The sequence below is a fragment of the Monodelphis domestica genome, chromosome 6, assembly GCF_027887165.1.
Source record: "Monodelphis domestica isolate mMonDom1 chromosome 6, mMonDom1.pri, whole genome shotgun sequence".
Lineage (NCBI taxonomy): Eukaryota > Metazoa > Chordata > Mammalia > Didelphimorphia > Didelphidae > Monodelphis > Monodelphis domestica.
Window position 1 is genome coordinate 125,012,892 of NC_077232.1, and position 17,733 is coordinate 125,030,624.

Genomic DNA, 17,733 nt, shown 5'->3' on the forward strand with positions numbered 1-17,733 from the left:
AAAGGTCTAGAAGCAGCAATGAAGAGACAGGGGAAAAGAATGCTCATCACAACTCACAGGAAGGGAACAACTTCACAACAACCTTGTGAGGTAGATAGGGCAGGTATTGATATCTCCATTTTACAGATGTAGAAACTGAGACTCAGAAAGATCAAGGAAGGACTCAAGTCGCAAGTGGTGAAAAAACTATGATTGCGTTTTTATTTCATTTTGTTATCTGTTAATAGAGTTAGTTCTCGCTTCACAGTAGGTATTTAAATGCTTCTTGAAGTTGGACCTTCCAAACAATCACTCTCATTTGGAAAATCAGAAGCCCTGACTTGAGGCATAATTGCTGTGTTTTTGTTCATTCATGCCCACCTCTCTGTGACTGTATTGGGGTTTTGTTGGTAAAGATACTGGAGTAATTTGCCGTTTCCTTCTCCAGGTTATTTACAGATGAGGAACTGAGGCAAACAGGGTGAAGTGACTTGTCCAGGGTCACACAACCACTAAGTGTCTGGAGACAGATTTGAACTCCGGAAGATGTCTTCTTGACTATCCACAGCACTACTTTTGCTAAACAGATGCTATAAATACAGCCTCACTTTTCAAAGATAGGAACAGATGGGATTTAAAACTGTTAGAAACCTTACAAATCTTATACTCATTCCCCCCTCATAGAGGAGCACAGGATTAATGATTTCAGCTTGAAGAGGCTTGAGAAGCCATTTAGTCCAATGATAAGAGAAGCTAAATGACTTAACCAGGATCAAACAACTAATGCCTGAGCTGTTATTTGGAACCAGAATTTCATGACTGAGACTTAGGTGGTGCAGTGGATAATGCACCAAGCTTGAGTTTAAATCCCACTTCAGATACTTACTACCTGTGTGACCCTAAGCAAGCCACTTAGCCCTGTTTGCCTTAGTCTCCTCATCTGTAAAATGAACTGAAGACAGAAATGGTAGACCACTTTAGTATCTTTGCCTAGAAAACCCTAAATAAGGTCATGAAGTGTCTAAAAATACTGAGCAATAACTTGAAAACTCCAAAGCTAGCATTCTATTGACTAGAGTTAAATCATTAAGCGTTTTGGCTTCAGGATTACACTCTTAAATAGAGCCAAGACTAGAGATGGTAGGTCCTAGATTCAAATCTGTCCTCAGACACTTCCCAGCTGTGTGACCCTGGGCAAGTCACTTAACCCTCTTTGCCTAGCCCTTACCACTCTTCTGCCTTGTAACCAATACACAATATTGACAGAAGGTAAGGGTTTTTAAAAAATTATTGAGGATCACCCCCTCAAGAGCTGTATTAAAATTGAAAACACCTTGATATTATTATAAAAATAATTTTTCAACTTGAGTGCACCCTGTCTCCAGGAGACCCAGGGGACCCTTTAGAGAACCACAGCACTATTGCTATTGCTATCACAGAACCACCAAAGAACACATCTTTGATCAGGACAAGGAAAGCAGAGCTCTCATGGCCACCACACAGAGTCATATACACCCAGAACCAATTAGCTCCAAGACTCTGGTACCAGCATCTCTGAGAAAAACACCAAGAATGGGTGGAACTAAAGAATTTAGGATTATAGTTCTACTTTTTGGAGTAAAACAAAAGAGAAACAACTGACTGGTTGCATAGGGACTTGGAAAAGACATCAGGGTATCTGGGAAAGGCCTAAATACAGTAAGAGAAATTTAAGAGAAAAAAGGATACTTAAGACCTGACTGAATTCACCACTCCTATCCAGGGTACTCAATGGGTGCTTGATGGCCTTCTGTTCAGTCTCAGCCAGGGTCAGTCTGGGAGTTTCTTAAAGGCTAGTTCCCATTGGACTAGAGTCAATCTGAAGTTTCATAAAACAAGGTTGTCACCATATTGCTTCTCATAGAGAGTTCGAAGTCTAAGAATGTCTGTACAGGGTCAAATGTAGCTTTCTGGATCACTGGAAGAGGACAAAAAGGAGACTGGCCAAAGGAAAAGAAAATGGGAAAAGACATGGAGTGGGGAGTTTTCTCATTATTTTTTTTTCTACATAGTCCCCAGGACCTGCTTCCTCTGCCCCCTGCCTCTCCTGACCCCCATCTCTTTGTCTTTTAGCTTCCTTGACTTCTTCCAGACTCATCTAGACTCTCATCTTTTACACAAGACTATTCTTGGTCCCCCCCACCCCAAAGATGCTAATGTCTTCCCCTCTCAGGTCACCTTCCATCTGTTGACTCTATGTCTATATTTTTAATTATTTACATGTTGTCTCCCCTGTTTAAAAGACAAGCTTCTTGAAGGCGAGGACTATTTTTGCCTTCTCTAGCACTTCTCAGAATGCATGACGCATAGTCAGCATTTGATAATAGCTAATACCTAAAGTCATTAAGTATGACCAGCCTGAATAATATGCCCCAAATTTAAGCACACCTAGATTAGAAAAATCTAATAATCTATAGGCCAATGCATCCATCTCAATAAAGCACTTACCAGCAATCTTCTATGAATAACAAACTGAATTTGCTTTGCTTCCTACCAGTAAAGCCTTCTAACCTTGACAACTGGATCTATTCAACTCCTATTATGGAGACCCATCTTCTCCTGCAATTTGGGACCAATTTTGGTTCTAGAAAGGGAAAATAGATATTAATTGCTGCTTAGATGAGCACTGAATTATTCTGTTTTGAAGATTCTGCTCTGATTTTGATAAAATTATATTCTTTCACTTTATAGTAATTAAAGATAGCTTAGTCTTCTATTTGATTTAGGATAAGATCTTAAGATGACAGATTCCTTCTCCACTCTTAAAACTGTCTTAACATTGTTACTTACTACTCCATTCCCTCTATTCACAAGGGAAGAGGTTTCTCTGCTCTTCTCTAAGGCTTATTTCTGTGCTTGAACCTTCAATCCCTTCTGCTTTCTTTAAGACCTCACTCAAACAATAATTCCCCTCATGCATCTTCAGTCTTTCCCATAATGCCTCTTGGCTTCTTCCCATAGACCTACAAACATAGCCAAGACTCCCCAATCCTAGAAAGCCCTTAACCTTAATACTTCTCTCCCATCCAGCTTCTTTCACAGCCAAACTTTTGAAAAAAATTGTCTATACCTGATTCCTCTGCTTTTTTACCACCCATCTTCTCTAATCCTTGCAGAATAACTTATGCCTTCATCATTTTCCTGAAACTGCTCTGGAAAAAGATCAATTATGATCTCCAGATCATCATATCCAATTAACTTTTTTCCAGCCTTTATCTTCCTTGACTTCATTACAATGTGGCATGAACTAACTCCATTAGTGCTAGGTACTAGAGCCTCCAGCCTTACTACATTTTTTTCCCTTTAACAGATCAAAAAAACTTTGTTTTATGCTTCTCTAACGTATCTGTTGTAGATTATTTTGCCTTATGCTTATCTGTTTATGAATTATATCTTCTGTATTGTAATTTCTAAGAAGACAAAGACCATATCTTATCTAAGTCCTATATCTATCATTAGTGAAACGCATCCAGGAAATGATTCATAAAATTGAGACTAGGTTCCCTGCCTTACATCCCAGTGATGGTGTTTTCTGCCTTATATTCCGGTCCTTCCTTAGATTTGGATTGGAGGTACTTCACTATCTCAATGACTAAATCACTGATGCCTGCTATAAAATCTTCCCAATTTCACCAATTGCCTTCCTTTTGAACCCCTGACAATTGCCTATTACATACCTTGTATTCATGAGAAATACTCAAGATCTTAGACTCCATTTGGATTTTGGCAAATGGTTTCTGCCTTCTACTAGTCTGGCCATGTTCCCCTGTCTTGACTCCCTAGGCTCCACCCAATACTGTTGGTATGCATCAATTATCCCTAGGCTGACCCATCCTACTAACCAATTAGTCATGGCTGTGACAAAATGAACACCTTTCAGCATTGCCTCCTTTTTCACTAGAAAATTCCCTTAGACTCAGAGATGAGAACTTCTAAAAGTCGCCCCATAAAACATCAAGGTAGTTGTTTCTTAAAACAAGAAACAGATGAATAGACATCCTAAGCAGATGAGTATCTATCCCAAAGTAGATCATTAAAAGGACCTAGAATACTGACTCATAGATTTCCTGATGCATCTCAGAAAAGCTACTCCTGAGTTTCAATTAGTGCTGTCAACATAAGGTAAAAGTGATAGATAGCATATCTTTAAATGCACTGTGCCCAATTGACTCTGATCCAATCAATTTTTTAAAATGTTATTTATTTGTTTGTTACATTAAAATTCCCAAGTATCTTCTTTCCTCCCTTCCCTGAACTAGACAAATATATATATATAATATATATCTTGATAGAACTATGCCTTGATTTTTTTTGTCTGGAGGTGGACATACACAAGTCATTCTTCAAACAATATTTCTGTTGCTGTATATCATATTCTCTTGGTTCTGTTCATTTCACTCTTCATAATTTCATGTAAGTCTCACCATGTTTTTTTCTAAATTAACCTTCTTGTCACTTCTTACAGTACAGTAGTATTCCATCATAATCCCATGCTACAATGTTTTAAGCCATTCCCCAGTTGATGGGCATCCTCTAAATTTCCAGTTATTTGCCACTACAAAGAAAGCTGTTGTAACTATTTTAGAACATACAGGCTCTTTTCCTTTTCCCCTGATCAACTTAGGAAATAAACTTAATGGTGATATTGCTGGGTCAAAAGGTATACACAGATTTCTAATCCTTTGCGTATGATTCCAGATTGTTCTCCAAAATAGATCAATTCATAGTTAAATCAACAGTGTATTAGTGACCTCATTTTTCCCCATCCCCTCCAGCATTTGCCATTTTACCCTTTTATCATTTTAGCCAACTTGATAGATATAAAATTATATTTCAGTGTTGTTTTGATTTGCATTTCTCTAATCAATAATGATTTGGAGCGTTTTTTCGTGTATGTAGCTTTAGCTTTGATTTTTTTCATCTAAAGATTGTTCATATCTTTTTTAATGAAATGGGGCTGGGGTTTAGGAGAGTATACCTGGGCTTAGAGGTTCCCAGAGCCTTATGGAGATGTATCTAAATGCATTTGAAGGGAAGAAAACTGGAACAAATCTGATGCTTTCTTTTCACCAAGAAAATCTTCTCTAGCCACAAATTACATCTTCCATTTCTACTCTTGCTTAAAAGTATTGATATATCTCCACTAGTTGACCTCTGCAACTTCTTTTGCAGGAGCTTCCATTAGGTTTTGATAAGTATACTGTGTGGTTTCAGATATTAGATGTTTTCAACCAAATTTTATCAATAAAAACAAAAAAAAATTTTGTTTGGAGATGGAGGAAGTCAAAAAGGTACCACTAAAATTTCCATTATGGGAAGAAGGAATGGGGAGCCACTTTAGAGAAAGGAAAAGATGTTAAATTTTAGAGGTATTGAATATGAGATGCTGAAGAGACATCTAGGCAAAATGTCTATTTTGCACTTGGAAATATGGTTATAAAACTCAAGAATAACGTGAAAGCTAACAAATACCAATATCAAAACCAATAGCTATCATTTGATATTGTACTTTACACAAGTTGCATTGTTTGGTTTGATTAATTAGGAGTTATATGGAGAGAGGAGATAATTGAAACCCTGGGAACAGATGAAATTACCAAGTAAGGCAGTGATTTGTTTTTGGTTTGTTTGTTTTTTAACTCTTACCTACTATCTTAGAATCAATACTATATATATATTGGTTTCAAGGCTGAAAAGTGATCAAAGTTAGGCAATGAGAATCAAGTGACTTGCCCACTCACACAGCTAGAAGTGTCTGAGGTCATATTTGAATCTAAGACCTTCTGTCCCTAGGCTTAGTTCTCAATCTACTGAGCCACCTACTGAGCATCCCACCCCCTGGTGTTTTTGTTTGTTTGTTTGTTAAGAGGAAAACAAAGGAAAATATCTTGAAGGACGACTGCATAAATACATATACATATCCATACACAAATATATATTTCATATAGCAGCATCAGGAAAAGGAGTCAGTGACAGAGACTCTGAGATAGGCAGTTAATGAGCTGGATAACTGCCCTTCACCCTCATTATACCCAATTCCTCTATAGTTTCTCAGATATTCAAGTAATACTTCCCCTAACTTCAGAGGTTTGATCCTCAAAATCAGACATTTCAACCAAGTGCCCTCTTCCACCCTTGAATTTCTTGACCCCTTTTCTTCTTCCTGATGCCCTAGTTGAGTCTCTCACCCTCCAGTTTGGCTTTTACCTCATCATTCTACTAAAACATCTCATACCTGTTGGGTTTTGTATTTGAAATCATAGACCACACCTGGCCTTCTTGTTTCCTTCTCTCTCCAGCTCCATCAATCAATCAATTAGCAATCATTTATTAGGTGCCTACAATGTACATCGCTTCTTTCTTGGCTCTTCTACTGTCTGTCTAATCACTCCTTCCTTATAGTTTTATCTCCCTCTTCCCACCTCCTAAGTTTGAGTTTCTCTCCATATTTTTCCCTCAATCTCTTCTTTTTCCATACCATTTCCCTTTGTCATGCAATGCATACCCATGCTTTAATTGTTGCTGTTTAGCAGATGACTCCCAAATTTTCAACCTGTCTTTTGAGTTGCTAAATCCACATCTCCCAAATGACTGCTGGAAATCATGTAATAGGTAAAGCAGTGGACCTGGGAGTCATAAAGACCTGAGTTCAAATCTTGTTTCAGATACTTAATAGCTATATGACCCCAGATGAATCACCTAATCTCTCTGTGCCTCAATTTTCTTATTTTTGTAAAGTGGAGCAAACCTGATGGCTTCTTTTTTTTTTTAACCCTTACCTTCCATCTTAGAATCAATACTTTGTATTGATTCCAAGACAGAAGAACAGTAAAGGCTAGGCAATGGGAGTTATGTGACTTGCCCAGGGTCACACAGCTAGGAAGTGTCTGAGGCCAAATTCGAACCTAGGATGTCCTATCTCTAGGCCTGACTCTCAATCCACTGAGCCACCCAGCTGCTCCCAACCTGATAGCTTTTAAGAAGGTTCCTTTGAGTTTTAAATCCATGATCTTATGATTTCCACCTGGATGTACCCCAACACCTCAAGTTCATATAAAATATATTTAGAACTAAACTCATTACTTCCTCTATATTTTTCACTCCCAATAAAACTCCCTTCATGCCAACTTCTCTCATTTGCAAGGATAGCAAAATCTTTCAGTCACCTAGTATAAAACTCAAGAATAGTCTTTGGTTCTTCTCACCAGTTTCCAATTCTACAACTACAACATTTCATGTCCATGTTCCCTCTCCAGTCCCCTTCTCACCACTGTGGTTCAGATTCTTGTTACCTTAAGCTAGGGTATCACAAGAGCCTCTTAAATGATTTTCCTGCTTTAAGTCTCTTCCCTATTCAATCAGCCCTTCACATTATTATCAAAATAATTATCTTAATGTATAGATGCAACCATTTCACTCACCTACTTAAAAATCCTCATTGGCTCCCCATTATCCATAGGGGAAAAAATACAGCTCCTTAGCCTGGTATTTAAATGCTTTACCATCTAATTCCAACTCATACCACCGGAATAATTTCACATTGTCCCTGCACATACTTTATACTTCAGCCAAAATGCATTAGTTTCCCCATCTCATCATATGATTTCTTGTGCTTATTCCCACAGATCACCCCCTGTGCCTAGAATACACTCTGTCCACATTTCCATTTTGGGAAATCTTCCTTTTCTTTAAAGGTCCAACTCATTGTCACTTTCTCCATTAAGCTTTCCTGATTATCCAGCTAAAAGTGATCTCTTCCCCCTCACATTTTCTCCTAATATTTGGTCCTCTCCTATTATACTGATGCAGTAATAAGAGCTAGAACAGGAGCTCATACCAGGTTCATATATATTTTTAGGTATATTTGGTAACTATTTCAAATAATTGATTCCTTTTAGAAATCTATATATTTTATTTTATTCATTTCAAAATATTTTTTGGAAAAAGTGTCCATAGACACCATCAAACTGCCAAAGGGGTTAAAAAAAATAAACGAACATTCAGACTTCCTGATCTAGAGACTGTATGGGGTGGTGGAGTGGAGGTAGGGAAGAAATTGAACCAAGTTGAGAAGGTATGGATGGGTTTCAATCTGCAGGAAGGCAATACCAATATGGATGAGAAGTAAAGTCACACTTATTTACATAGACATATCTCTCATTATCCTATGATCTAATTAAGGTCAAGGACTTTTTGTTTTGGTTTTCATCTTTGTATCCCCAGCATTTGGCACAGAACTTTACACATAGTAGGTGCAATAAATGGTTGTTGAATTAAACTAGTTAGAGATGTAGAAGGAAAATTTTTCCTGAAGGGTATATAGGAAGTCCCAAAAGTCTTAGTGCAGTTTTAAGCTTTAATAACTTCAGAAGTATAAATGCTACAAATTTATTTTAAAAAATTATTTGCAAGTTTAGTTACTTGAATTTTTCTTGTAATTTTATAGATTTTTCATTATAATTTTATATTAATTTTTAACAAGTTAGACACCCTATTATTATATATTTGCAAGAGGTCTAAGAATGATACTTTCTCAGACCAGTGGAAGGGTAGAAGAGGTCCTCCTGTTGCTTAGTCACCTTGGTTACCTGATCTATCATCATGGGACTTTCTTGTGGAGTCACATCAGAATAGTCATGTGTTCATGAAAACCTCCTTCAGTGAAATGGATTGTAATCCTTTCATTCACTGAGCAGCAGCTACTGAGAGTTTTTACAAAGGCTCAAAAATCAGTTAAAATACTGCATAACAAAGGACAATGGTTATGTTGGATTTTAATATCAACATTTTAAAATTTTACCTTTTAAATGCTGCTTTTGGTAAATGTGTCGCATTTATACCTTATTTAACTTTAAAAGTACATAAGATGGGAGCACCTGGGTAGCTCAGTGGATTAAGAGCCAGGCCTAGAGATGGGAGGTCCTGGGTTCAAATCTGGACTCAGACACTTCCCAGCTGTGTGATCCTGGGCAAGTCACTTAACCCCCATTGCCTAGCCCTTACCACTCTTCTGCCTTGGAGCCAATACCCAGTATTCATTCCAAGACAGAAGGGAAAGGTTTAAAAAATAAAAGTACATAAGATACTTTTAGGACATGCCATATTATCATAGAATGTAAAGGAATAAATACGGTATAGTTTCTCACCAATACCTTAAGGCTGGTCTCTGATTAACACTTATAATTTTAGTGGAACCCTGTATTCTTTCTTTTTCCGTACCTCATCAAAGAACAAGCAATTGCATTAATTTACAGAATGAGCTTTATAATTACCAAGAAATTATTTGTTTTGCTTTACAATAACTCCTTATTCAACCAGAGACCATGCCTTACTCCAGAGGATACGTCCTTAGACTCTTACACAGTGTCTAGTATATCCTCTTCAATGCACAATTTTTTAATAAGTTTAGTTACTTTTCTCGTCTTCAGGAAATTAAGAATACAAACTGGAAAGATGTTCAAGGGACTGCAACATATAGGTTTAAAGAGTTGCTTAGAGCCCTGAAGGGGTTAATCAACTCACCAAGGTCATGTGGCCAGTATGTTTTAAAGGCAAGCATTTATATATAAAGTATAGAACTTCTTGGTTCTAAGACCAGTTCTCTATTCACTATGCTACATTGCCTCCAAACTTAAGCAGTTAAAAAAAAAAGATTCCTATGTTGTGGATTGGCCACATTCCCAAATTTCAAAAGCATACTTTCATTTGGATTCACTTCAAAAAAGTATTTACTAAGGACTTTCTATAAATAAGACACTTAGTGAGAAACTGAGGATCCGAAGATGACTAGGCACAGTCTTGCTTTTGGGGTGCTTTCGATCTAAAAGACAAGATAAGGCAAATACACAACTATAGCATAAATCAAAACAGGATGAATGTGGAGGAGCCATAAATCACTGAGAGGTCTGAAGGAAAATGAATTACTCCTGGCTAGAGGGGGAGAGAAGTCATGGGGAAGTCAGCCTTGGGGACTTCAACAGGACAAAGGGAGGAGCAGCAGAACAAAGATGCAGGTAGGGAAAGATGAGGCAGTTCTGAAGAATGGTTAAGTAATCTCGTTTGGTTTGGGAATGGATTGAATGTCAGGGATTAATATGCGATAAGATTAGACAAGTATGTTAATGTTATATAATGGAGTGCTGAGCTAAGAAATTGAGACTTTATTCACTTGGGGATGGGGAACCTTTGAAGATGTATGACAAGGAAGTGATGCAATCAGAAGTGGGCATTGGTCTGATTTCTCTGGCAGCAGGTAGGAAGAATGAACTAGGAGAAGGAGAGACCAGAGCAAAAAGATCAGCTGGAAAACTACTTTTATAATTCTGTTTTGGGAATATATCCTTAAAGTGTCACTAAAACAAGCAAACAAAAATGAACTCACCGGTCAAGATTTTTATAGCAACATTTTATGTCACTTGGAAAAAAAACCTGGAAAAAGTCAATATCTAACAATAGAGTGGACAGATTAATTGTGGCATGTTAATTTAATGAAATAATACAAACCACTCACAGTCAGTAATCGTAAGGTCAATAGTATCTAGAAATAATTTTATTAAATAATTCAAAGCAAAAAGAGCTAAACTGTATATGAGGGAAATTGAATAAGAATGACCAACACCTCCCTAAAACTTAAAGGGAGTTGCATTTAAATTCATACTTGCTATAGCAATTTAAATTAGCTGAATTAATCCCCAATATTACATGTTTAATAAATATAATGCTTAAAGATGGGGGTAGACATAAGAGCTATAATCCTTGGGAATGGATTAGATGTGGGATGGAAATGAGGAAGAAAAAAAGAATCAAAGATCATAGACAAGTTTTGAACCTAGGTAATAGGAGCACTGGAAGAGTTGAGAGTAGAGTCATAGCTCCTAGGAGCACATGAGTAGAGACCTCAGAAGCTATTTGGTCCCACTCCCTCACTTTACAAATGAGAAAACTGAGACCCAGAGAAGTTTAAGCCTTCTTTGAAGTTAAACAGGTAAATCAGATTTTCTAAGAAAAATTGGTCCTGTTTCCTAATTAAGTGCAGTTTTTCCTGAACTGAACCTTAAGTAATTCTATTAATGATTCCATTAATTAATTAATGACTAGGTGGATAGTGGACAGTGGCCAAACATAAAGTCAAGAAGTTTCATCTTTGTGAGTTCAAATGTGACCTCAGTTACTTACTAGTTGGGTGACCCATGCCAAGTCACTTAACCCTTTTTGCCTCAGTTTCTTCATCTGTAAAATGAGTTGGAGAAGGAAATGGCAAACTATTCCAATATCTCCCAAGAAAACCCCAATGAGGTCACACAGAATCAGACAGGACTGAAAAAACTCAACAACAATGAATTAACTCTGGAAGTTTCTGTGTGTAGAAAGAGAGAATATTGTATTTAAAGTAAAAGAACCTGAATTCAAATTCTAGCTCTGTGACATATATTCCATTAGTGACCCTCTATGCTTAGCATCTCTGTATCCCAGGTCCCTTGGGTAAAAAGTTATCTAGTCTTTCCCCTTCATTTTACAAAAGAGAAAATCATGACCAGGGAGGTTGTTACTTGACCTCGCTGACATAAATAGTGAGCTCCAGAATTGAGATTTGGACTTAGATCCTCTACCTCCAAGTACAGTGCTCTTTCTATATACTGCATTACCTATAGAACAGGCTCTTTTTAACCATTTTTTGTGTACTACACCCCTCTGACAACCTGAGGAAGTCTAGGGATTCCTTCTCAGGACAGTAATTCTGAATGCATGTGATAAGATTGCAAAAGAAATCAATTATATTTAAATAAACTAATATTTCTCATCCATGTTCACAGGCACTGTAGAATGAATACTTAGGACCCTTGTGGGTCCATGGACATCAAGTTGTGAACCCCTGCTCTAGAGCATCGCTAAGGTCCTCTATAAAAAGCTCTATTTTATATTTTATTTATTCTGAACTTAACAATCACTCAAATGAATGTTTCCAATCTATGAAGTAGGACACAAAAATACCATATTGAATCTCTTTAATCCATACAATGTTTTTTTTTCTCTTAAGGTATATGATAAATCAAAATGGTCCAGCTTATTTCTTCTGAATTTTCTTTTCTAGCTCTAAGTCTCTGATCCAAAGTTCTATGATCCTTGGCTTCTAATTGAAATCATTATTTAAAACTCAATTCTGGAATACAGCATTGGTTTCCCAGGCATAGTCATATAACTGGGTTAATTGGACAGTCATCAAACTATCAGTTTCAAGACTAATTTATCTGCCTTCTCTAACTCAACTTGAGTAGGCATGTTATGTGACAGAAATGATCTGCAGCAGGACTTGGTTTTCCAGAAGGAGGCCAGGTGGAACCAAGAAATATTTTTACAGATTTCTCCCCTTTACAGATAAGGAAACTATGATTCTGTTAAAATAAATAAATAAACTGCATCTCTAAAAAATAATAAACTGGGTGGCTTTCACATGCCCACACAACCCAAAAGGTTATTTTTTAGTCTCTCGACTCAGTGGTCAGCTCATATTCTTCTTCACCTTAGAGCCTAGCTTACTTTCTTTGGTTCCACATTGCTTGTCAAAGTAAGTTACTTCCTAAGACCCTTCATCCTCTAGCCACAACCTACCTTTTCTAGTCTTGTCTCCAACTATTTCTTATCATTCCCTAATTACACCTCAAATTTTCTTATCTTCACATTTTTATTCTCCTTGTTCCTTCTACTTAAAATGTCATCCATTTCCATTTCCATCTATTAAAATTCTTCTAAAGCTTTTAAGCCCAGGTAAAATGCTGGGTAAAAAATTCATTAAGATTTTCAGAAAGCTCAAATATGATAGGCTTAGTTACTGATCCAGAATAATTCTAAAGGACTTATGACAAAGGATGCTCTCCACCTCCAGAGAAAGAACTGTTGGAGTATAAATGCAGATGAAAACATGATTTATCACTTGTTTGTTTGGGTACATGTTTGGGTTTTATAAGATTATTCACCTATAAAAATGAATAATATGAAAATATATTTTGGGTGATAATACACATATAAAGCAGATTTGAATTGCTTGACAGCTTGGGGGGGTGGAAGAAAGGAGGGAAACAATTTGGATCATATACCTTTGGAAAACTTATGTGGAAATTTATTATTAAGATTAAATAATATCTTTTTAAAATCCCAAGCCACTGCCTCATCATGGTATATAATCATGACCTTGAGTTCTCCAGGATTAGGCCAGCAGATACGCTCTGACAAGTACTCCCAAACTAGAAAGGGATCAAGGAGGAGTCATGGAATAGACTGTAAAGAACAGCATTTCTTAACTTCTTCTGTGCCCTAGACCCCTTTGACAGTCTGATGAAGCCTGTAGACCCCTTCTTAGAATGGCGTCTTTAAATAATTAATGGAAATGCTAAAATTCATTTAGAGGTTAATGAAGATAAAGATATTATTGTTTTCTCATCTAATTTCACAGACCCCTTAAAATCTATTCGTAGATCCCAAGTTAAGAACCCCTGGTATAATACTGCAGCAGCTATCCCAAGAAGCAGACCACTCATCCATTTCTGCATCCCTACCCTCAACGGAATCTGGAGGAACAGGAACTTTCCCTTCCCGGGTTCAGTCCTGAGTCAGAGACACCTAGCCCCATATTAGTATTCTCTCACTCATTTGGATCCACGGTTCCCTTTTTCTTCTAACCCCCAAGGGTTTATACAATTATCTACTACAAACCACATTTGCCATCTGGTGTTCTGTCACCTAAATGAGCCACTACCTTTTGAAAAGTATTCTATTGTTCTTACTATATTGTTTTCAATTGCCAAGAAAGCCTCCAAAATTTATATACCCTGTTTCCATTGCATTTTTTAAAATTAATTTTTTAAAAACCTGATGATCTCTTTTTTAAAAAAATATTTACTTGATTTCCTTTAAGCCCACTGCCAGATTTCTTCTAGTCCCTGGCCACATAGGAATGTATCCTTTGACTACTCTAACTTTTAATCCATTTTCTGATTCTCAAACTATAATCTGAATGAAGCTCATATTTCTTTATCTGAGATTCAAAAGAAATTGCTCATGTCTCCAGAAACTCTTCTTATGTAAGCAGGGTTGACATTTTCTCTTTATTCTGAAACCCTAAGTATAAGATGGTTGTATTAGGTAAGTAACAAGCCAGTTTTTTAGTAGACTTTGAAAATGAGAAATGAAAAATCACAAATTATAATTCCATTCCCCTCAAATAGCTGTGAGTCAGATTGCTGAGAGCCTATCCCAATCCAAAAGAGCTATGTTTTAGATAGCCCTAAAATTCTTGAATACACCCTCCCACTTACTATTTTATTCCAAAGAGGAGAGGGGTAGGGTCAGAAGAGGCTTAGGTAAGGTCAGCTAGATGATACAGTGCATAGAGTATTGGACCTGGGACAGGGAAACATGAGTTCATGCCTCTGATACTTACTAGTTGTGTGGCCCTGGGCAAGTCACAACTTCAGTTTCCTCAACTGGAAAATAGGTATTATAATGCCACCCACCTCATCTGATTGTGAGGATCAAACTATTTCCGAAGCATTTAGCACAGGGTCGGGCATAAGAAGGTGCTATGTAAGGAGCAGCTAGGTGGCACAGTGGATAGAGCACCAGTCTTGGAATCAGGAAGACTCATCTTCCTGAGTTCAGATCTGGCTTCAGACACTTAGTTGCGTGACACTAGGCTATTTGCCTCCATTTCTTTTTCTGTAAAATGAACTGGAGAAGGAAATTGCAAACCACTCAAGTATCTTTGCTAAGAACACCCAGAAATGGAATGAAGAAGAATAGGTCACACTGAACAACAAGGTGCAATGTAAATGCTTATTCCCTTCCCTTCCCCTTTGGGAAGGATGAAACCTGTAAGGCTAATGACCCCAGCTGATGATCTCTGCTTCCACTGTTCAAGAAAAAATAAAGGAAATTATGGCATACCAGCATTAAGATATCTAGGACAGATAACTTTGGGACAAGGAAGGATTTGTTGAACCCTAAGTTTGTTATTAAGCTTATGCTATCTTTCCTGGCACTTCTTCTAGATGGGTACAAATGGCTTTGTAATAAAGGAAAGGGATTTTGGCTGCTAAAGTATATTTTCAACGACAGTCAAAACATCAGTGATCATTTGAGGATAAATGAGATTTGATTCTAGGAACTAGTATCAATGATTACTCTTTGATCCTACATAGCAATCTATCTTTTCTCCAGTCCACCTATTGGGGCTGCAAAATGAAGAACAAGTGAAAATATTGACATTTTAATTTCAAGAGAAAACATGGAGTTTGCTAGAACTCTCCACCTCTGAAGGATTAAGGAAGGTAGATATTAGGCTTGGGAAGAGTGAAGCCATTAAACTTTTTATTCTTAAGGGAAGAAGACTCTGTATCTTTAAGTTGAATCTTCCTTAAAGTTTCTATGTTTGTCTGTTTTGGGTGCGTCTTGGAAAAAAAAATATTTGCCTATTTACATCTGTTCCTAAACTGTCTTTCCCTATCAATGGACATTATTTTAGAGCTGGAAATTGATCTTAGAGGACATTTTAGTCCAGTTTCCTCATTTTACAGTTGGGGAAACTGAGGCTCAGAGAGTTTATAACTGGCCCAAAGTCATGATTTTATATGATCATAGATTTGGAACTGAAGAAAACTCTAGATGACTCCTAGTTCAATATCTCTTTATAAAAACAAAAAAATTGTCACCCAAAGAGTTTGCGCAACTTGCCCTATGGGTCACTTAGGTTGTAGACCAAAAATCCAGAATTGTACCCTCAGTACATTATAGAATTTCATATCCTTCACACTTGCTCCTATCACATGCCTAGATACCATTTTTTAAAATCTACTGTCTTAGAATCAATCCTTTCTATTGGTTCTAAGTCAGAAGAACAGTAAGGGCTAGGCAGTGGGGGCTAAGGGACTTACCCAGGGTCACACAGCTAGGAAGTTTCTGGGGCCAGATTTGAAACTCCTATCTCTAGGCCTGGCTCTCACCCACTGAGCCACCAGTAGAAACCATTTTTAATGGAGACCAATTCAAAATGCATGAACATCTTCATTTAAAATAGGCAAGCTGATAATAACCAAGAATTTGTTCTACTATATATTGTAGTATAAAATATTATATTTAATATATTCTCAGTGTAAAATTCTAGGAATAAAACACCTGGTTTCACAATTCTGTATGCCCTCTGGCAAAGTATTAGAAGCTTACCCAAGTTATGTGAACAATATTTTCTTTGAAAACAAATGATCTACAAAATATTAGGAAACTCTAAGGTATTTAGTTATTTGAAATGAAGCCATATAGAAAACCTAGCCTTATAGACTGTAAGAACTTCCAAACTAGATTTGATAATGGCTTCAAACTATTATATTGCCCCTGGGGAAAATATTATATTATTAAAGACATATCTTTTGCTATCAAGAAAGAAATTGAAATTTTAACAGGTCAAAAATTATCTTTTTATAACAGCTCATGAAATACTTGGAAAAAACATTTTGCCATGTGAGGTGATTTCTACTTTAATGAATACTTCAAGAATACATAGTTTCATAAGTATAAATGCTCAGCCAGAACCAATCACATCTCAATAAACACTTAGAAAGTTGCTGTGGAAGAAAATTTCATTACCTACTAACCAGTCGACTGATGTGCCTTTCCAGTTCCATCATTGAGCCCATACTCATAGTCTTTCAAGCCTGGCATCATAGTAGAAGTTTATCCAAAGTAGCTCTGATCTACAAGCTGGCTATGTAATTTGTTACATATGTTGTGTTGCTGGATGAGTTTGGAGTTCCATTAGGATCACCCTTGCTGTGTTGGGGATCCACTGAAGAATTTTGTGTGCACTGGATAGGAAAGGACATCTATGTAACTAAAATTCTCTGGACAATAATTTTCTCATCTCTAAAATGAGCTTGCTGGAATAGATAATCTCTATTACTCTTTCCAGCTCTAATATTTCATGATTTTCTACCTTCTGAGCCCTTTGGATCACTGAATAAGAGTTTTAACTAAAAGTAATTTCCCCTCAAACGAAAACAGTGATGGGAGGTGGGGACAGGAAAACAATGCCTGACTGGAATGGCATAGAGTATATTCCAGAGTGGGGAGTGGGCAGGAAACAGAAAGAGTGTCACCACAGAGAAGCCTGTAAATACAGGTACAGGGACATTGGGTAAGAGAGCAATCCATTTCCCAGAAAGCCCAGCTCCCACATCCTCAGGATTTGGAGGAAAAAGCAAACTATGTGGGATGGATGCAATAGAGAAGACCATGAGATGGCTACTCTGGGCCAGGCAAAAGAGCAAGCAGTATACTGATAGAAAAGTGAGATGCAAGGAAGGACCTAACTGCCCTGTTGTTGGATGAATTTAGAATTTCATTAGGATCACCTTGCTGTGGTTGGCATCTACTGGAGAATTTTGGTGTGCACTGGATAGAAAAAGACATCTGTAGAGATTTCTTCTGTGTTTCCAATTTTTTTCTCTATGTGTTTCAGGAGTTCCTGGAGTAGTTTGGGTGCCCTATGTTGTTGTAGAGATCTAGCAGAATTTTAACTAATTAAGCCCACCCTATAAGTGTGAATCCAGAGTTGAGGGAGGAAACTGGAGTATTTCCAGAAAAGGGAGGTTAGAGCCCCAGGTCCTGGATCCTAAAGCCAGACTGTAAGCCCCAAGCCAGGTGACCCCCAAGTCCTAAATCTTTTGA

The 17,733-nt window shown here is 37.2% G+C and overlaps 1 protein-coding gene and 1 pseudogene across 1 annotated transcript in view; both read left to right on the top strand.

Annotated features, from left to right (window-relative positions):
• C6H4orf19 (chromosome 6 C4orf19 homolog) overlaps nucleotides 1-17,733 on the top strand; it is a 104,858-nt gene that overhangs the window by 1,559 nt on the left and 85,566 nt on the right. The gene's annotated exons all lie outside the window — the stretch shown is intronic.
• The window catches only part of LOC130455226 (60S ribosomal protein L3-like), a 68,704-nt pseudogene continuing 60,938 nt past the window's right edge, over nucleotides 9,968-17,733 (top strand).